At 42.1% G+C, this 22,559-nt stretch overlaps 1 protein-coding gene across 5 annotated transcripts in view; it reads right to left on the reverse strand.

Moving 5' to 3' along the window:
• Nucleotides 1-16,913, reverse strand: part of FARP1 (FERM, ARH/RhoGEF and pleckstrin domain protein 1) — a 201,519-nt gene extending 184,606 nt beyond the window's left edge. For 4 of the 5 annotated variants that reach the window (XM_058019154.1, XM_058019153.1, XM_058019152.1 and 1 more), the window contains exon 1: nt 16,602-16,913. The gene's annotated coding sequence lies outside the window, so the exon portion shown is untranslated. Of the gene's footprint in view, nt 1-15,744; nt 15,879-16,601 lie in introns of those variants that run through there. The other variant, XM_058019150.1, reaches the window with a different exon arrangement.
• Nucleotides 16,914-22,559: the final 5,646 nt, after the last annotated feature.

Consider the following 22,559-nt stretch of genomic DNA (forward strand, 5'->3'; position numbering starts at 1 on the left):
AAGTGTATATGAGAACGTTTGAATTTTCAGTCTTGCCTTTCTGAAAATGTAACTCTAACATTACCGGGTATCCTTTGATTAGACTGACAAAAAAATCTTCTGAGTCTCTGCAAAGGAGAAGAGAGTTCAGAAGCATGAAGGCATCTACTGTTGCTTATGTAAATGACATTTTGCTATAACAGGTTTTTAAATAAACTGACTGCTCCATTCCTCAAAACTCTGAGATGATCACAGCAAGAAAGAAAAGTAGAAAATAAACATGCCCACAACAGCATACAGTTTCCAGGAATTGTGGTTAGGAAGGGAATCTGCTTGTAGTTTATTTCATTTTCCCCCCCAAGAAGAGAAATCAGAGGAAATTGAAGTTCCCATGAGTAGGGGACAAGTCCCTTCTGAATTCACAAGCAGCCATGCACAAAGCAGCCTGCAGGGGAAGGGGAGGTGACAATCTCTCAGAGACAAGCACACTGGAAGGGTACCACGCATCTCCTAAGATGCTGAACTTTCTAGACCAGGGCTAGCAGCAGTAGCATCATGAGTTTTGCTTGGCAAGAACTGGTCATTTTCCTGCAGCAAAACACATGTAATAACAAAAAAACGTCAAACCCAAACAAAAACACTCCACCAAAACAAACAAAAAAAATTCACACAAAATCCAAACTTTTTATGCAAGTGTCCTTCATATCATTTAAGAAAGATAACCTTAGGTTGTAGTCTGCATCTTGGCAGTGTTCCTTTCCACTCCTCTCCACAACTTAATATATACTTTACTAGCAAGACAAGAAACTTGGTCAAGTCAAAAAAGGAAAAATAAACCAAAAAAACCCCACTTCATACACACAAAAAAACCCACCAAAAAACAAAACAAAACAAAAAAACACCCAAACAATCTAAAAGACAGCACAAGATTATATTTTAAAGTATTTTTAGATAATTTTTTTGGTTCAAATGAAAGAAAGGTAAACAAGAGGACTTAAGTTATTACTGAACACCAAACACATTAGGTAGGAACAAAATTTCACATTACAACTGCTGTTGCCATTTTCCTAGAAGTCCATTTCCATCAGCTGATAAATCTCAAAGATTCATTTGCAATGTAATTATGTGTTTGCCTTTACTTCAATATCTCCTTTTCCACAACCAGTAGGTTAAACAACATTTACACACTTTTTCAGTGTTATATCATCTTGTTTACATGAACTGCTCTGAAACATTTTGTCTTAGAAATTAGCAAAGAACTTGTTTCTTTATACCAAAATGTCAATTTTACTACAGCATTTGGAAGGAACTAAAATCACTAAGATATGCCTTAAAAGTCAACTCTAAAAATGCAACAGAGGAAATTTAAAAAAAAAAAACAAACCACAAAACACTACCACAAACAAGACTGTTATTTAAAACAGAATGATTGCTGATACATAAAGATATTCAGATTTTAGGATCGTAATTAATTTTTTATTCACTACTATTCAAATATACTGAAATATCAAGAAGTTCCTTAATTATCTAAAAGACACTAAGCTTGTGAGACACCTAATTTATGTGATGTCTTCAGTTAGATACCTGAAATTCTTTTTGTGCTTCAAGCTTTCGTGCACATAATCCTAATTTTCTGCCAACTCTGCAATAATAGTCTGTAAGAATGCAGGAACAGGAATGCAGGAGATGATTACCTAGGAATAAAACAGAGAAGTAGCAGGTGTTGGAAGAGAGCCCATTTACCTAATGAGAGGCATGGAACCGCTTCCTCCAAGAAACACCACCTGGAATATTTCTGCCTGGAAAAAGTGATGTTTCTGGGAAATGAAGAGAAGACTGTACAGAGTCAACTTGTGACAACTTTCAAAGTGCTTACGGAATGGTACCAAAGAGGAAACAGTGACTGTGGTACCAGCTGCAAGCTGAACAGAACAGTTGAGGCTGACTCCTCAGGGGAGCTGAGAGGAAGGTGGAATCCCTGGAAGGCGTGCAAGCAGCCAAGCTGCACACAGCAGCCCACTTGTAGAAGAAAAGGTTCACACCAATAAGGACCTGAAGACCTCACTATGTTAAAATAGACACTAAGTACAAACCAGACTGCTGTCTAGCCCTGCAATGATTTTGATAAGCTCTACTTGCGGCTATGAGATTACAGAACCAGAACTCCTTCTGCTCAATAACTGTACAACAGTACTGAAAAACTACCACACACTTCATTTCTGCAGTAAGGGATGATGGATATAGGCAAGAGATCAAAATGTAAAGAAAAATGCCACATGAGCCCCATGTGCTGGTGTCTCACAAGCCCTAATTCTCCCCTTCTCACAGAAAGATTTCCCTGGATCACCTCTGGCCTGCTTAGGAAAACCACACTATTCTCAGCACATGGAATGTAGCAAGGCCAGCAAGAGCATCCCATGGACAGCAGATAAACTGCTCCTGCCCTTCAATTATCAACTGTGTTCGAGGCCAAACCCACATTATCTCCTGGGCTTGCTCTGATGGATCCTGGGTTTAGTACAGCCTCTAAGTGAATTACACTTCTTTGTTCACCAAGTCAATTTTCAACGAAACTTCCAGAAAAAGCACTAAGGTTGCTACTAGACAAAGCAGGCACACAGTCATGAACTTGATATTTTCATCCTTCTGACAGTGAAGTGAGAGTTTTGCAATTACTAGGACTAGTTAGCAGTCAGGGAATACTACGTGTATACAATTCAGGAGGCTTATGGCTCTGTTCTCATCTCTGCAGTGCATAAGATGGTGAGATGGATAAAAACCAAACACCTATGAAGCCATCAAGTCTTCTAAGTTAAGGAAAAAAAAGAATTTTTATTTAAATGGAAGACAATGCAATGGGAAAAAAAGTATGCATATGAGTATTCAATTCTTTTAAAGTCTTTCCCCTCACAATTAGTAAATTCTAAGCATGAAGAACCAGCAAAGCAGCCAATGCAATATTGCTTTAAAGGAAATAAATAGTATGTTACCACATCCCTCAGCTTGCAAAGTGACTCTGACTTTTTGCACGTTCTGCAAAAATTAGATACCCTTTAGGCAGCTCTCTTAATGGATTCATTCAGTAAGGAGCCTTCAACGTTGCATTCATCTAATGAAAAAAAAAAAAAAAAATGAGCGGCTCTCAGTAACTCAGTACTGCCAGGAAGCAGAGAACCTCTGTTAATGTACATAAGGCACAGTGACACCTTACTGAATTCCTGTAGTAAAGTCAGCCTTGCTTCAAGGGTCTTAAAATGATCTGAATTCCATAAATGAATTCCTTATTAAAGACAGTTTTTAAAAACAAGAGTGACCCTTTAAAACTTTCATAGTCTCACAGGCCTTTAACATCTTACAGAACAGAATCCAGGCTCCACTAACATTTCTGGTATTTTACTCTCCTATTTTGTCTCTAGCATACCCCAGAAATTCCAAGATATGCTTCTGCTATCATCCTGCAGCTGAAAAGCCAGACATACTAACCAAAATAGGTCATCATGCCTTACTAACACAGATAAAATGACTAAGCATATGGTAACAAAAGGGAACCTTGAGGTTATTAATCACAAACTGCTTCAGCTAGGCATAAAAATAATGAGTAATTACACTTCAAGGAAGAAAATGCATGTAATATTTCCTGTATTGTGGAAGACAACAGTGAGATAAAAATTATTAAAATTCAGAAGAGAGACTGACAGATCTAATTCCAGTGGTCCGGTAAGTAGGTTACTCATGATCTTTCTGGAAAGCCAGCTGCCAGGAAGAAAAACCCCTCCTCTGTGAGTCCTCCTGTAGTTCTCTGTCCCAAGGGTAACAATTCCCTGCTCTAGAAATGGACAACCCAGGGCAGAGAAAAAGCTTCCCAGGGAACAGAGGAGACTGACACAGCCGAGCAGCAAGAGAGCAAACTATCTGCAGAATAATGGGAGCAAACTATCTGCAGAATTGTGGGAGCATGTAAGGGATGTGGTCTGCAAGTTGAGTGGGAAGATAAAAGATTTAGGAAGGAACTAGAGCAGTTTGAAGCAGACCAGTTTACCAGCAGGAAAGATCCCCAACAGTAAGACCACAAACTATGAAGTAGATTTTTCTTTTCCTTTTAATGGAAGTAGTGGTATTTCAGACATCTGAAAGATGCCTGAACAAAAACTTGAGTCCTTATAGGGAGCACCCTTGAACTAGATTATGGATACAGAAAAGCCCATTGCCAAGATTCTACAAACACTGGCTCCAGCCTGTAGTTACCTAAAACTTGTCCTTTAGTCAATAACTGAAAGTACAGTTATGCAGACAATGGAATCATCACAAAGCTCATACCACAAATCACTGAAAATAATTAAGCATGGTAATCAAATCAAAGGTAATTACCATTCAGGATGTAAGAGACTGTCCATTATAGAGTGAAAGGTAAGTGTTTACTGGTCAAAGTGTCTCATGTTAAATGACAGAAAAAGATACTGAGTTGTAAGTCCATAGAGAAAAAGAATATTATTTCTCTTTATGGAAAAAACCTACTGAATAAAATAAATATCTAAATAAATCAGATCATTAATAGTCATATTCTATTAATAGCTGATAACTGTCTCAAAATCAGCGCATTTTAATCATACATACAGAACAAAGTATATGCAGAACTTACACAACAAAGAACAGAACTTTTTAAAAACATTAAGTTTGAATCTACTTTTTAAAAACATTAAGTTTGAATCTTGTGATGATCACAAAGAACATTTTTAACTGACTGTATTCAGCCACAGGGGAGCAAAAAAGCCTTTAAAACATCCATTAGGATAACTCTCCAAATCTAGGCTTGCCATTTGGAGTCTAAATCATACCAATCACATACAAGATCTGTTACGTTTAAAAGCTTCATGCCAAAAAACCTGAAGTTTTATTGGGCCATCAAAATGCCAGATGAGCCTCCAAGGATGTGCATTCCTTCCTTACTGTTAAGAAAGCTGTAGGACTAATGGAAAAAGAGCATTACTCAAAACTTACATACTTGCACTTTCAATCTTTTGTTGAAGATATAAACAAACTGCTTACAAGTCCCAGGACTCCATGTCAGAAGAAGTTTTGGCTATAAGCTTACTGAAACTTAAAAAACATACACAGTGTGTCCTTCCACTACATTTACCTTATCAATGGAAATGATGAATTCTAGGGATATTAAGGATAAATATGATGGAATGCTGTCACAGATAGTAACTGCATTAAAAAAAAAGAGGAGTTGAGAAATTAAAACATGAACAGAATTCAAGAAGAAAAACAAGTTAATACTGAACAAATAATCAATATAGCCAAGTTTGGAGAAAACCAAATAATCCTTAACACCCCAAAAGAGTAGCATCACTAACATCCAACTTTCATTAGTGGAATTTTTCAGATAGCAAACTCCTCTCCCTCTATTTATAGTAGAAAAGCCATAGATTAATTAATTTCAAGTGCTCAAATACATTTCCCTAATCAGCCTTACAATAGCAACAGTATGGTTTGTTTTGGTTGGGTTTTTTTAATAAACTGTTATTAAAACTAACACAGGTGGAATTGTTCTTCCTGGTATGTCAACAGCAGCACACATGACATACAGAAATAGAATCTCAGAACCTCAGTTGACATCAGGTTTTTCTTTCACCCTGAAAGAAATTCAGCCTTATTAATGAATCTGAAAAAAATCCCACAAATCCTGCTAAAACACTAACAGTCTATGCATATGGGAATTTCGTGGAGGGAGAAGAGGAGGAACTAAAGGGTGGACAAAAGAAACTGGCACAAAGAAATGGGTTAGTGTTTTTCCCTCTAACAGGAACTAATTGCACACTGGGTAAGGATAATCCCCATGACATTCCGTGTGTTCAAAGGTCAAGACTTTTGCTTTTCAACCGTCCCCATCACATGTTATTCCCTGAGGAAAACAGCCTGAAGCTGTCCCAGAGCACAGACACTCTCAAATGGGAGGGTTAAGGATTCTAGCCCTGCACAGTGAAATACTGCACCAGGCACACTGCAGCCCTCAAGGAGGGCAGATGAGCACACAGCACAATTAAACAAGAAGTACAAACAATAAACACAGAGCCAAGAGCTTCTAAAGGCTATTGCAAAGGCTATTCCAAAACAGCAGAGACATGCTACTAACACAGTCTCATTTCACTGTATTTAAAGAATTCTTTTCACCTATCTTGTTGTGTGACTTTAAATTAAAAGCAGAGCTCCTGTCTCTTGATGTCTGAAGAGCATCCATGGAATACAAGACTGGCACCACTGGGAAAGCACACAGCCAAGTGGGACCCCTGTTGTCCCCATGATTAGCTACAGAGGAAACACTCCAGGCCACTGCACCAGATATGAAAAATCTGTTTCTCAAACACAAATATATATATATATGTGTGTGTATATATACATACTTTTATTTATATTTATATATAAATAAGATACAGCCCTGAATACAAGCACCTGGGCCGTTGCTATTGCTCCCCGTAGTCCTCTAGAGCCCGAGCAATTTGATTAAACTTCCTCAACAGGAGAGCACTAAATAAACACTGTAAATTAAACAAAACTATGCTGATGATCTAGTTGCAATTACTTCCAATTGATTTGAGTCTTTATTGTTCCCTCAAGCTTTAAACTCTGTAGATAAAAAAAGGATCAGGCCTTACTGGAGGAATACCAAAGAAGGAGTTACGAAACTTTCTTTAAACACATTCAAAAGCAACCAGACTAGCTTGTCCTCCTGACAAAATTGCAATTAAATTTAACCTGGAAGTTTAGTGAAAAAAAAAACAGGCTATTCCAGGGTTTTCCATAAACAAGCAAGTTAATGCTTAAAATAAACTCACTCATTGGTGAACATATATACACGCAAACCAGGAATTGCTGCAGCATATTTTATCTCACGAAAGTTAGACACTGCCAAAAGACTTAAGGGAACTTCTACCCAGAATTCAATACCCATTGAATTGAATTCTGATTCAATACAATCCAGCTCTCAGGCATTTCAGACTCTTCCGAGTTGAACCAAACTGTCACCTGATTGCAACAGGACACATCTGCACACATCTTAGGTCCTGAGATACCTATATATATATATAAAAGGTTGGTTTCATAATTAATTCTCAGATATTAATTTCATTACTAGACTCATTCTCCTTGTAAGAGCTAGAGCTATTATTCTGATTAATTTTCTCTTCCGTGTCTCCAAATCCCATTTTCCTTGCCAAAATGGACCCATTCTCAGATCACCTTTTTTTCTGAAATTCTTTCTTCTCTAAGATTAGCCCAAAAACTGCCACAGATACAAGGCTTTAAAACTTCTAGGCACATTTTACATTTTTCTGTAGGCATTTTTTAGATGTACTGCTACCATTTTCCCTTCATGGCATATATCCAAGCATCAGTTCAAATCCTGGTGTGCTTTTAAGTGGAAAGAACTTTGTTCAGGTTAGAGGAGGCATTTTGTTTTGACAAAGGCAGGCAGAAAAGTACAATACAGACCCTTCCTCAGGATTTTTTGTATTGAATTATGTTTACCCCAGAATTAAATTTTTTGAGCTTTCTTGACGGACAGACTTTATCTCACCCCGCAGCTCTAAATATCCTCATATCACACTGATCATGCAGAAAATTCAAATACAAAGATGAAGAGGCATCCCTAGCTCTCTGTTATTTTCTTTACATGACACAGGAAGGGAAAAAAATGTAGTGCTGTTACTTATATCCATCCATTGTGGTACATGCTCAAACAGCTCACCAACTCTACAACTAACTACTCCAGCTTTTAATAATTATTCTTTAATATGTCATTCTTTCTCTGTGTATTGGCTGTTCTCGTTATATCACCTATTTTCTGCTTTAAATATTTCAAATAATAACATAATGCATGTATGTTCAAACATTATTCTCACTTTTGAGGAAAAGAACTTTGAAATAAAATTTACTAGTTTTATGTACTGCCCGAAGAAATTCCACTAACGGATTTAAGGGAGTCAAAGCAAGCCTAGCAATTACTCAGTTAAGAACAACAGTGTCTTCAGTTTTAATGCTTTCAGATGTATGTCTGAATTTTCTTGAATATATAGACTGTTGGGTTGTTAGGGTTTTTTTAAAGCAGAGAAAATGAAAAGGCTACATATCCTGGTTCCAGAAAAAGAAAATTCTTCTGAGCTCCCTCTTCTCATCAGATGTAGAAAAACATACACACACCCTACTCCATCACAACAGTGATCTAATATTGCAGTCATATAGTTGCAGAATGCTGCTATTAGTCCCTAGCTCACCTCCATCATGCACATTCTCTTCATTCAGGAAGACAGGAATGGCTTCCCTGTGTTGGGTTTTCTCAAGTGTTGCTTGTCCATTGCTTCAAATGATCCTTGAAGCATTATTACAACTAGAAACTGCTCCAGAGATTCCTCTGCTGCCTCAGTGCGCACACACTGCACACAAAATTAAGGCACAAATGCTTGAGTCCACAGCATTGCCCACTGGATAATTTCTTGGTTCAGAATGTGTAATAGTCCTTGATTTGCATTTTAAAAGCTGGACAGCAGGAGTTAAAAATCATGCAGATATCCGTCTCCTGCATCGTGGCTTCGGTACTTCATTAGATAAAGTCACACAACTTCACAGCTCCAGGGAGCATTCCCAGATAACTGTGGGAAACTGTGCTTGGTGTCAATATGGGCAAGGTTTTTGATGAAGATGTCACTTTCTGAACAGGCTTCGTCAGTGCCACACTTATTTCCTGCCCCTGAGAGCCAGCGTGTAGAAGTGCTCACGCGTGGTGACAGAGCCAATAACAGCCACTGCTTTCCACACAAGTGATGCTCTGGTCTCCACACAAGTGATGTTTTGGTTTCCACACAAGCGATGCTCTTCCCTCAGCCCCCGTGGGGTGAAAAGCCAGCGCTGCTGGCTCCACCCCACCCTCCCTGTCCTGCCAGACCCTCTCCTGACACTGTCCTGTTTACTGATTTGCTAATTAGATGGCAGGAGGCCGCATCAGCTCCGGACAGGACCAGCCACACACATGCCCATGCCACAGGCACAGCTGACAGGCAGCACAGGTGACCTCCAGCAGCAGCTGCAGGCATCCGAGTCTCTCCTCTACCCACCACTCACTTTCTAATTAAGCTTCACTGCTTGCCTGGCATGGCTGAAGCTGCCTGCCTGCCGGTTTACTGAGGTACAGACAGAGAACACTCAAAAACAAAGGCGCAGCACTACTGTTCAAGCCTTATTTGTAAACAGTGTGAAAAAAAATATTGAGATGGAAAAGCCTGCCCCACAAAGTTACCACCAAAAGCTTCTCCTCTCTCTCAGGTCTGTTTAGAAATGCTTCTCTTAGAGGTTCACTTCCGACTCACATGTTTTAGGCAAATGGATCCTACACCCTTGGAATTGTACCATTCGGGACCTATCTCAGTATTCAAATATTACTATTAAAAGCAGAGCTGTGAGCAGCACTTAATTAGAATGCCTTTTAAAACATTTTTTGCATTCAAATGGTAGAGTCACTTGCTCTTCTCCCCACTGCAATACTATCACACCATCTGTTTTGATTTTCTTTTATTTATTTGCTATTGAGACATTTTGAAGGTATTTTCTGCTAGCTTCAAGTTTAATATTTATTGACCTCACATTGTAGATACACTTTCCTTTTTGCTCTTTTTTTTTTTTAATGGCTTCTAGTATTTTGTGTTTTTTTTTTTTTTTAATGGCTTCTAGTATTTTCTCCTTCATAGTACTGAAAATTATGATCAAAATTTCAAAGGACACAGGAGGGGAAAATGGCACTCTGCACCAAAACATTAAACAATGTTATTTTCCATATTACTCCAATCAATTCACCCAAAATGGCTAATGAACAACACAGGCTACAATGGCATAACCACAGAGTTGATCTTCCCACATGCACTAATTGATGCCTCTGCTTAAAAAGCACTATTGAATGTTTAATATGTTAAAGGCAAACACAATGGCTTTAGGTCTTACAAACACAGTGTAAAACAGATTTTCAGCAGGAATTCCCACCATGATAAAATAGGAGTTGAGGTCTTCAAATTGAAAAAATAATTAATTAATATTAACTAAGGAGGCTAATCCCAGAGATTCACACAAAGTTTAACTTCTAAAATGCAAGGGGACTATTTAGTTCAAAAACGCTTCATTTTCTAAAATGTACAGCAACTGAATGCCCCCTTTCCATTTCTCCCTTTAATATTTTCTGTATTTTTCAGAGCCTGAACACTAGCCATTTCCAGGAAAATAGGAAACTCCTGAGGAAAAAACAAATCAACATGATTTCAGTACATTCTTACTTTCACAAGAGCTTTACCTTCCTTTTTAGGCTGAATGTTTGAGAAAATAACCTCAGGCAGGACAAACTAAACAAATCTTACTTTTCCTTAATCTGAAAAAGACACTGCTATTATACAGAGAACTAGCTGGTCAGAGACTCCTCAGCTGTAATCACTGTTACTGCAATCATAAGACTGTAGAGAATTAACAAAATAAAACCAAATCAAATTAAGTTCACTTTGATGGTAAGCCACAAGCAACAGCAAACTCCAGAATAACTGGAAATACGAGAGAGATGGACAGAAAAAAAAATACTTAATCCCCAAACAACATCCCATCCTCCCTTCCCATAATCATAGGAAGACCAGGGTGGCCAGGGAAATGCTCCAAGTCTGTCTGATACCTGCTGTGATCCCAGAGCCTCCAAATTATGAGAAGCTCTCTTCCAACTGAACAGTGAAATCATCACATCCTCTTTTCCTCTAAGAAATTCAAGATTTATGTTCACTTATTTATTAATGCAAGGGAAACCACCTCCCTTTTAAGTAGCATTAAAGTCTGCCTGAGATTTCTGCCTCTCTTTGTGTAATAATATGTTTTAAACCCAACTCAGAATGAAAAAAAGGCAACTATGGAAGACATATAATTTTATGGTATCCTATTGCATATAATTTAATGGTATCCTTCCCCTCCCCTGAACTTTCAGGCCAAAATCAATGCCACACAAACCTGCTGAACAGGAAGCCTAATTATTCTAACATGTGCAACCAAAGCGATAGGGAGTTTCTCAGTAAAGCTGATAAGGAGAGACATAAAAGACTAATGAGCAGCCTGCCAGTGCTCCACTGCTAGGCTAGCAAAGGTCCCTGCAGAACACCTTTAGTATTGTTCAGGGGAGAGACAGAGGCTGGGACACGTCCAAAAATAACACTCCGAGGTTGAAAGAGTGAACACATAACATCGGCAGCTCAGGTTCTTAATCCAGGCACAGAAATAAATTATTTGAAGAGTGTAACCAACAGAAAAATGCTTGATGTGGCACAGAAAGAGCCAGTTAAATGCACTCAGGTTACTCAGCAGACAGACCCTTCGTGCTGTCAGAATACACTGACAAATGTTTTCTTGACCCATGTCTGTGGTGCAGGTGACTGAAAATAAAGGCCCTTGATTAAGGAGACACAGTCATCAGTATTATTGGTGACCAGCGATCAAACTACTGGGCCTGCAGTAATCAGCCATGAAAGATGCAGAAAGGCCAGTGGTGGCCAGCAGAAGCAGCACCCCAGAGCAGGAAAGGAAGCACCCAACAATAGCAACTCCCTCCTGTTACTGCTAGGGTTTCCAGTTTACCAGTGAGTCACCTTCTGACCCACAAAAAAGTGTGTTCTTCCCCAGCAATGTTTTGTGGAAGATAACCCAGGTCCCCAGGCAGCAATGCCATATTCCCTCTGTACACAGAGCACTGTGCCTGAGCTCAAACACAATTGTTTCAAACAAGGATGGCTTGATACTGGTATATCTGCTCAGAAAGTCACAGCTTTTCCTCAGATAAAACTGGCCATGGGACACATCTCCTGCTGCTGAATTTCTGTAATATTTTGTGTATTATACACCTCAACACCTGGTGTTATAGAAATAGATGCTCTGGGGAGACCTATACCTAGGGGAGGAGGGGTCCCCTTTGGTTGCATAACTTTTCACTTCTGTTACCCCTAACAAGGCAGTGAACTTGAAACAGCAATTTAGAGAGCCTTACAAGACAGCAGGATCACATGTCAAATGGGAGTGTAATAGCTTCTTAACACAGTTCCATTATGGCAAATTCAGTCACCCTCCAAGGTCCAAACCATTAATTTCTCCCCATCCCAGGACAGCATGTTTGGAAGGAAATGGGGATTGAAGTCATTGTTAACATTGCCACACATTTGATAAATCTTGTGCCATGGGTCAGCAACCTCCAGTGCTGACACCAAAAACCTGATTTTAATGGCAGGCACCAGAGCAGAGCATAGGCACCAGTAAGGGAAGCAGCATCTCAGAGACACAGCCTCCCACGTTCCAGGGGCTTTTATCACTACACCCAATTTATAAGCTGAGAAAGATAATGTCTGCAAACATCATCCCTGCCTTACACCAAAATATCACCCAACTCCCCGGTTTTCCTCATGCCTAGTAACAAACTGGTATTGTACAAAAATCTCCTGAAAGTCTCAATATCTAGATTTCACAGCTTGAGAAAGTTTTTTTCCTCTGTATTATACAGCGACACAAAACCAGATTTTGGTGTACAGACTTCACTGTGTAACACTGAAGGGCACACTACAAAAATCAGCTCCCACATGAGATCAACAGAAAACAGAACTTTAGCACCTTCCTGAACTTTGCCAACAAAGCTTCATTTTGTTTGAGTACCAGCTAACAGAGACACCATTCTTTTTTTCTTTAAGTCCTTTTTGACAACCAAGCATGAGGAACAATTTCCTCCATTTATATTTCCAGAATAAGGGAAAAGAAATGTAGTTGCAAAGGATCATCCCTGCTTCTCAAATCCCCCAAAAGGCATATCATATTTTCCTTTCTCATAACATTTAATCAAGTCTGCTTCATTGCAGACAAGGTCAGAAAGCTCATCATGCTGCAATTGATGACAAAGAAGATAGTGCCCACAACCCACAAAGACTGATCTGTCTGATTTGCCTACATTTCTGCAGGCCACATTTACTGACATTTTGCACAAATTCAAAGCTGACTTGAGCCTGATGACCTTTTATACCTCTGTAATTAGTCTTCTGAGCCTTTACAACCAGAAAAACAAGCTGTTCCCTTATGCCTGAGTTCAGTGGTCCATCTGTAAACTACAAACTTCACCATCTACTCAGCCAGTCAAAAAAGTACACAAAAAAAGGAAAAATATAAAGAAAGAAAATACACAAACTGCAAGCTTTCAAAGTCAAGAAACTGAGTCTGGAAAGGGCCGTTTAAAATAAACATGCCAATTTCTAAAAGAAGAAACAGAAAAAGCAGAACCGGTTGGTGGACCCAAATTCAATAAACAGGATTTTCATCATGCTTTTCTAAAAAAGCCAATATAAAATAAGGGCACTGGCAAAGACAAGAACCATGAAAAAACAGTTGGGGGAATAAAATCAAACCAGAAACCAAACCCAGTAAGCTTAGTCCTGAATGCTAACAGCACAGCATGAAAAGCACAATGCTAATACATTGATTCAGCCCTAGAATTTAACCAAGATTAGTAACACAGAGGTTTAAGTGCTGAAAGCATCCACCAAGAGCTTCGTTTATGTATATAATGAGGGTTTGTAACCCAATCCTACAGTTACAAAAAATACTTCCTAAATATGAACGTAAGCTTGAAAAGATGAGTTGAGTCAATCCTCTGGAAGTTCTGGATCCAGATCCCCGCTGCAGTCAGCAAGATGCAGATCTGCTTTTCCCCAAATGGAGCAGAGGAGAGGCCAAGGTCAGAGCACTGCCCTGCACTGCAAATTCCAGTCTCGGGAAAGAGGGAAGGACAACCACTAACAAGCAAGGAACAGCCAACACTGTTCTCTTTTACCTTGTAAAACCTGAGGGCACCAGCTCAGCTGGTGATGAACATTTGACTCTTGAACCCTGGGGTTTCTCTGCCCAACAACCTACAGACACTATGGGTACCCCAGGAGCACCTTCCCCAGCTCCATGCCCTAACACATCATAGCTTGGGACTCTCCACAGCAGCCAGGCCCTTCAAGAAAAGCATGCCCAAGAGCAAGTAAAGACTTAATGTAAGGATATTTCAAACCAGAGAAGCATTTCTTTTGCATAGCTCCATCATGAAGCATACATTATCTAAAAAGCTGCCGGAACTGGCAGCCTCGTATTCATCAATGTCAAAATTTTTTATATATTTTCTTTTTAGAAGACTCGCTAATTATCATCACACATGAATTTTTTAAGTGGAAGTTTGGATTTTTTACTAAGTTTAATTAATCTAAAAATCAGCAGGGAAAATTTACTGAGTAACTCTACAAATTCAGAATTCTCTATCTGAATTTTAATGCAGAAATACATCTCATAGGGCAAGTCTTTCTTTTTCTTGTTTCAAATCATCACATTTAAGCGGTGATTCCCCTCAGGTCATTTATCTTCCACAATTTCATTTCAAAAAGTTTAGTTACAAGTAGCATGCTTAAAGATATTGATTACAAAATGACTAATGAACTCTGTCAACCTGAGGGAAAAAAAAAAAAAAGGAAAAAATCCAATTTGAAGTCCAGCCATTAAATAAAAGTCAAGCTTGGATACTACATATTCAATCTCATACCAACTTTTGACTATTTGAAGTTTTACGTTGCTGTTGAATATGTTGTCCACTTTCCTAGTGTGTTTGGTTTGTTCAAAAAAGAGTGCAGAAAAACAGTAATTTAATTGATTGTACAAGTTATTGCAAAAAAACAAGCAGAGAAATACAACTTTCGACCCCTTCTCATTATGACAAACTCGCCCTACTGCCAACTATGCCTTCCACAGGGATCTGCAGTTCTACATTTGAACTTAATTCCATAGGGACAGAAGAATTTGCACCATGTTTGGACCGTTACAGCCACGTCTAAGATTTCAAAAATAGCCACCGTAATTCAATATATTACATATAACCCCTCATCTTAGTTATTTACAAAGAAAAAGAGAGTCTGCCAAATCCTGGAGCAAAACCGTATCTAAAAGAATGAAGTTCTCAACTGGAAAGCACAAACATTTGGCGGGACTCCTGAGCCACAAGAGTTGTTACCCTTTGCTGGGCACTTCTGCCACTGGAGAAGGCCAGGGCAAAAGGGGGAAAATGAGGAGCTCTCACCAAGAGCGCGGTCGCTTCATGGGCACGGCAGGGAAAGCACACACAGCCCCCTCCTGTCCTGTCCTGTCCTGTCCTGTGAGCCAGCCCCGAGCTCCCAGAGCCCGGCAGGTCGGACACGTGAGGCACAGCTAAGAGGATTTGGGACTTTCCTGGGAGGCAGGAGCATTTCTAAAAGGCTCAGATCCACCAATTAGCTAGATATCACAATTCTTGCATAAAGTAGAGGAAAGAGGTATCTTAATTCAAAGAGAACTTTTGGGGCTTTTCTTAAGTGACCTGCTCCAGAAATTTATTTTTCTCGGCTTGATTCCAGCATCAGCTGCTTGCTGTGAATTGGAAGCAATGTGGAGCAGGAGTCAAGGTATCTGAGAGATATGAATAACAGAACAGCTGATCGATGCTGCTCTTTTAGAGCAACCACTTTTCCACACTCGAGGGACAAATCTCTTTGAAGGTAACCCAAGTAAGAAGGCTGTGACCGAAAAAGATACGCTACAGAGTAATTTCATGCCGGCAATCAAGCAAATCCGGCAACTTTAAATCAACTCCAAGGAGTTTACGCGTGCATTGAAAAGAGAGAAAGCAGCCGTATCACAGAAGCTGAGTAGGCCTACCGCACATGAGCTCCCGCTCTGGAAATAAGCTGCAGTTTACGCTAAACTTTGCCCAGCGGCTCCCGGCTCTCTGAGGCTGAGCATAACGAAAAGAAGGCAACGTTCGGTTTGGAACCGGCGAACTCGCCAGCCTGGACCCGGGCACGGTGATGGCAGAGGTGCGGAGTCCCCCAGGCTGCGCACCCCTGCGTGTGAGGGAGGGAGTGAGGGAGAACCGGGCGGCTGCAGCCGCTGCAGCCACTCGGGAAACCCGGCGTGGTGGGCCTGGCCAGGAGCGAGCGGGAGCCTGTCCCGTCCCATCCCGTCTCCGCGGGGCCGCCCCGAACCGAGGCGGGAGGGAGGCGCTGCCCTCGCACGCCCCCCGGAGCGGCACCTCCCCGCCGGCTGCCGGCCGGGCTAAACCCTTCCCCGGGCCGTCCTTACAACTCCGCCCGGCACCTCCAGGGCTCCCGCCCCGCCGCCGGCACCGGGGGCCGGGTCCCAGCCCGGGGCGAAACAAAAGGCACAAGCTGCGCTGCCGCCCTCGCCGCCGCCCGGACTGCGCCCGGCCGCGGTAGCCCAGGGACGCGGGGAAGGGCGAGCGGTCCGGGCGCCGCTCTGCGCGGAGCCTGCCCGCGGATTACCCGCGGTAATGGGATTACTCGGAGCCGATCGGGGTGTCCGCCGCGCTGTCACCGCCCGGGGAGGGGGCGGCGGTGCCGGGGGCGGCGCTCGGAGCCGCCGGCTGCCGCCCGCCCCGGCCGCCCCGCGGGCGGGTCCCGCCGCTCACCCCGCAGCCCCGGCCGCGGTGCCCGGCGGGGCGGGCGCCACCCGCCGCCGCTCCCGCCCGGCCCCATTGTTTGCCGTGCCGCCCTTACCGTGCGCGGGGCTGGGGCGGCGCGGGCTCCCGCCGGCTCTCCTCGCTGCGGCTGGTGCAGGGGCAGTCGCGCTTGGCCGCCGGAGGTCCGAGCCATTAAAAGCTCCGCGGGGAGGAGGAGGAGAAGGCGGCGGCAGGAGCGGCGGCGGCAGGGAGAGGAGGACAGCGAGGGGCTCGCAGGAGCAGGGTCGCCATGTCCGGCTTGGCAGCGCGGGGAGCCCACCGGGCCGGCGCGGAGAAGGGAGGCAGGCGGCGGCGGAGGAGCCGGTCTTGCTGCCGCCCGCGGACCGGGGGAGCGGGAACTGGACGCCGCTCGCCGCCGCTCTGCCGCGGCTGCACCTCCCTCCCCTAACCCTGCCCCCTCCCGGAGGGGGAGCCGCCGGCGGGAGGAGGTGGCCGAGAGCCCCCTCCAGCGTTCGCGGGCGGCGGCGGCCGCTCGGATCGGCGCTGCCGGCGGCGCAGCGAGCGGGGTGCCCGCCCCGGCCGCGGTACCCGGGCAGCCCGAGCCGGAGAGAGGTGGAGGCGCGGCGACCACCGCCCTGCACCGCTGCGGGGCCGGGGGGGCTCCAGATATCCCCATTCTGCTCTACCTCCGCCCCCGGGCACCAGCAGGGACGAGCAGCGCCCAGGTGGCCGCGGTGTACGGGAAGGGTTAAACCTGGCTGCAGCCCCGGGGCAGGGAGAGCGGGAGGCCCCGGAGGTCCCTGTCCCTTCCTGTGGATTTTGGGGACCATCGGGCGTAGGTCGCCAGCGGGACACCCCGCAGGAGGGCCGTGCCCCGCCACCCTTCCTCAGAGAAGGAATTGCTCGCCGACAGGCGTGAGGCTGTGGAAGTAGGCGGGTGCTGCAGGAGGAACCAGGACGGTGCCTCAGGGGCTGTGTGTGCATTAATGGTGCCCCGGCTCCTCTGTTCTAGGAGCGAGGCTTCAGGAGCCAGCAGGGAACAGAGCCGTGCTTCATGTGCTGGGAGGTGTCCCTCCACACTCAGCCCCAAGCGCTTGTCTGAGGTGCCAGGGAAACCAAAGGACGGGGCGTGTGTGAACTGTATTCACATTTATAGGTACAGCTTTGTCATAAACTCTATTTTTGTCCTCGTTAGACAAACATAGATCAGTAAAGTTTAACCAGTAGCAGCAATCTGGGCTTCAGGTTCTGCCTCTCGCCGGTTTTCAGCACATCAGAAGAAAGGAGCCGAGAGCGGGCAGAGGGCAGGGCTGGGTGCCGCCTCCTCAGAGACTGCATTCCCTCAGATCTGGAGTTCCGGCGAAAAGGCTGTCACACCTAGGGCCAGCAGAGTTGTCTGCATACAGCAGCTCTTAAATCGCCCCCTTGCATTTGCATGCCTGAAGGGTTACAGCATGCATCTCTTTGAGCCTTCTCCGGTCTCTCATCCCATGCTTTTCCAGGAAAAAGACGGGGTGGTGCACACGAATGAGTGATGCAGGGAAGAGCCTCCAGGTCTTTGAAGTTCTCTCAGTGACCCAGGAGTGAGCGCTAAACTAGGATGTATTTGTAAAGCAAACCTTCTGAGCAACTAGCGCTTAAAGGCTATTTGAGGAACCATGCTGCTATCTAGTTTTTAATCACAGGAGGAAAAAAAATAATGCAATCTCTATATTTTCTTTGTCCAAGCCTTGACCTTGCTTAATTCCAAAAGACAAATTCCTCTGCTGTCAACAGCACGGCTTCTCTGTGCACAAACCTCACTACAAATACCTCAGTGCATGTGCCAGCAAACCTCCTGAGATCAAGAAATCATAATTTCTCTAATCAACCCTGAAACCTTAATCAAAAGTTCATCAATTACTGAGTTAAAAGCTGGAATTTGACAGCCTTACCTGTCAATACCTGAAAAATAATGTTATTTCCCACAAAACTTCTTCCATGCAATATGAACGGTCTATAGAAGAAAGACATCTCATTCTGACAACGTAGAATGCAAATAGAATAGAAATAGAGTAAGAAGAGATAGTGTTTTCGTTGGAAGGGACCAATGAGGACCAGCTAATCCGAGTGCCTGACCATAGGAACTGTGATTAAAACCACTGACATAATAAAAAGATTGCCTTTTCCCGAATTCTTACTTTATCAGCAGCTTTAACTCTTATTCAAGAGTGGCAGGACTTAACATTTAGAATTTCCTGGTGCTTTTTATCTACACTTCCAGATCGCTAATGCCTCATTCGCACCTAACAAAAGAGTTGTTGTAATCTTATTCGAATGTATGATGTCATCTTCAATGCCTTCCAAGTTTGAGTGGCATTTCTCGGCAGTGAACAAAAGTAACAGGTTGCCTTGCCGCTATTGACCATTTCTTACCAAGCTCCAAAAAGCAGCAGCGAAATACTGCCTTGAGTGGTGTACCTTAAAGCTGGTAAGGTGTTGGACAGTTCTCCAGCAGCCATGGGCAAGTTTGCACGTGTTTATTTAGTTAACCTTTCGATTCTTGCGTCTTCTGAAGGCTGTCAATGACAGCCAATGACAACATCTGAGAAGACAGCAATCTTTCCTTAAAACGTATTTCTGTCTTGTAAATTGCAAGTGGCAGCATCTTGCACTCTTCCGATGTGATAGCTGAGAAAAGCCCTCACTGCTGCTGTTAGTTTCCTGTAGCACAGTAGGTTACATTTCTTCCCTGTTGAACAAGATGTGGAATTTGTTGGTACATCAAAAAAAAACCAGGAGAATTTGAGAGAAAAGCCTTTTGTTTTTGAAAAGTCACTGAAATTAGAAAAATGGTTCTAATTAGTTCATGTTTCTGAAAGCAAACAAGACAAGCTTTGTCTACCTCCACTGAAAAGGAAGAGAAGAGCTGGAACTGGATTTCAGATTATTAGTTTCTGCTTTACCAGATAAAGGAGAACCCAAGGAAAAGGAAGGGAAGGAGAGAAGTGTGCTTAAAGGGTTCTGTCATCTTGAGAGACTGCATCTCTGCATCTTCTGCCTTTTCTTGTTAGGAAAGAAATAGCAGCAGCTACAACGTGATACAAACGCAGATCTCTGGAAAGCCTTCACTTTTTCACAGCTCTCATATCCTGGGATGATGTGCAGTTATTTTTTCACCACTTTCTCCTGTATGTTGTGAGGCTCTACAAGGTATGTGTGTGTGTGTATGCAGGCAGTTAAGGCAGAGTACTTGCAATTTCTGTTTTCACCTCCCATGTAGGAGCTTGTTTGCCTTTCTGTGCTTTTCTAACTAAATTACTGGACTCAAACACTGAGTATTTGGATTAAATCCTTTGGTCTGGTTTACACTAAGGTCATACTGGATTCTTCAGTGCTCCTTCTGACCTTAAAATCTATGCCTCTTTTGTGAGCTTTACAATATGTGTTGAGTTCATGTTTTGCTATGTTTCATTAAGGTGAGAAGCTAAGATGATGCCCAAAGTGAAATCCATCTATTTCAGAAGTCTAGTAATTCTTTTTCATTAAACATTCCACAGATATTTTCCCTGGAGCTTAAAATTTTGTTTCAAAGATGCTTTCAGCAAATACTTCCCTGCTAGATTTATCAGTGTGTTCTTGCATAAACGTGGTTTGGGACTCAGTCTTGCAAGCTTATGGTGTTTGATTGGTCACTTTTAGGCTCTCATATGCCTTTATGTTAACTTGTGTAACCCATCAGTTTTTGCTGATTTCAGTGCAAGAATGTGACAGAGCTATCCATCTTCCACCATTATTTTTATTACACATTTTGTAGCATTTGGATTTCCCTCTACATTTCAAAGGCTTTTGTTTGCAATATATTCTTGTCCATGTCTTCTCGAAATATTATTAGAGTGATCAGCTGTTAAGATTACCCCTGCCTATTCTGTTAAGATTACTAATGTTGAAGCAATGTGTCTTTCTTGCTTCTACATTGGAAGGCAATGTTCAACTTACAGCAAGAGGCAGTGGTCTTTTAGTTTTCATAATAGTGTATAGTACTAGCAGTACTACTGTCTTAGCTTTTGAGAAAAAACCCAAGTATTTAGCCAGTTGGCACAGGAGTGAATTTCTAGGCTCAAATTTCAGGATTTCCATGTGAAAGAAATACTCAAACATTGAAAAGGAACCATTCAGACACTTAGAGCCAGCTAATTAACAGATTTTGTTTACTGCCTGCTCAAGGCGTATAATATCATGAATTAAGAGAGAGCCTTTTAATGGTGCTTACAAGTTTCCCAAGTCCCTAAGAATTTATATAAAGAGAATTTTGCATGTCAAGTAGCTGTAACAAGCTCCTCTCCCCAGCCTCAGCACACCAACAACATCCCCTCGGTTGCACATTGTCCTATTTACCTTGTGTGGTCCAGTTTGCCTGTTTCAGGATAATGAGTGTTACTTTAGCTGCGTGTCTGTGCTCAGGCCATCAACAGTGCAACAGTTCACAGAGGAATCGTCTCTGAAACTTCAGAGCTAGAAAGTTCATTTGAAATTTGTGAACAATTTATACTCCTCAAAACTACACAGACTGCATCATCTTATACCTTTTTGGTGCTTGCTTTTTCCCACTCACAAATCCAAGTTAGGAAAAAAAATGTTTGTTTCTAAATGACACTGACATTTCCAAAGTGTTCATTAATGGACAAAACTGTCAACTACTGCAGTATAAATGAAAAAATAATAATTTTTAAAATTATTGATAAAATAATAATTTATGAAATAACAAATATCCTAATATTCAAGAAAAAAAAAAAAAGCCAAGGAAAAATACAAATGTTTCTTAAGTTAAAAAAAAATTCAATTTGCTGTTCAAATTCAGGCTTCCTCTCCTACAATCCACATTCACCTTTTCTTCCAAAGAAGGGAAGCAGAACACTGAATATCATGACAAAATGCATATTCTATACCAGTATTTTCATCAGAAACTCTGTCATGGTGAGGAGAGAGAAGTGATAAGGGAAAGTCTTAGCAGAGCTGAAGAGATTTCATACAAACTGGCCACATTAATCTTTCAATACTACTTTGGAGAAGAAAACTACATATGTTGTTTTAAATAGGAATGTGTCTTTAGAATTCAGAGCCTAGAGTATAACTCCCAGCATCATAGTTCATTCTCTGCCATTGTTTTTGTAATTTTGGACAGAGCAAACTGGTTATCTGTTTAAAGAAACAATGAAACAAACAAAAGAGAAACAAAAAATGTTGTACTTGTCCAGGAGGAAAGTGCAACTGAATTTATTAAATTATTTTGAAACTGATTAACTGCATGATGAAGAAGAACCTTTTAAATAACTGGACTGATAAAAGCATGGTTTTAAACAAAAAACACCCAATTTTTGCAGCCCCTTATAATTTATACCATAACTAAACACAGCTGAAATGAGTGCCCTTGCAAATATGAAAATGAGAACAATATAGAGCAATAAACATGGCTTTTAGCATTATCAGACTTAAAGATTCCCATGAAAACAATAAATCTCTTCTCTCCTCAACACTTCCCGCCAATATTTTTGCTGTGACCTTCTACAGGGGAATACATCTGGAACACATCAGTGTGTTTGAATAGATCCCTCTGGGATAATCCCCACTTCAAAGTAGTGCTGGGGGAGCCTTATCTGGGGCTCTGTTGCATTCAGGGTCTCCCATGGGTCCTTTCTGGTTTCATGCTGGCTGGCAGACGTTTTATTTTTACAACAGGTCGTTACAACAGGTGGCTCAGTTATTGTCTTCTCCATTGTCATATTCTCTGTTTTAGTGTCTAGAACCTCTGAATCTGGCTGTGGGGAGCAACTGTAAAACCTGTCAAAGCAAACATCAATTCAGTCTATTAATTTACTATTTCAGAAGGCAGCCTCTAAAATCAGCCCATTCCTAAATGTCAGAGCAGAAGCCCAGTTTTCTCAGGGTGGTAATTTTTATGCGTCCCAGATGAAAAGCATAACAGAATGAAGAGAAACAAGACCATCAATTTTCTATCTGTGCTTAACATAATTAGTGAAATCCCTTCTTCAAAAGGGATCTGTGAAACTTTCTG

The sequence above is a fragment of the Melospiza georgiana genome, chromosome 2 (genome assembly GCF_028018845.1).
Source record: "Melospiza georgiana isolate bMelGeo1 chromosome 2, bMelGeo1.pri, whole genome shotgun sequence".
Classification (NCBI taxonomy): domain Eukaryota; kingdom Metazoa; phylum Chordata; class Aves; order Passeriformes; family Passerellidae; genus Melospiza; species Melospiza georgiana.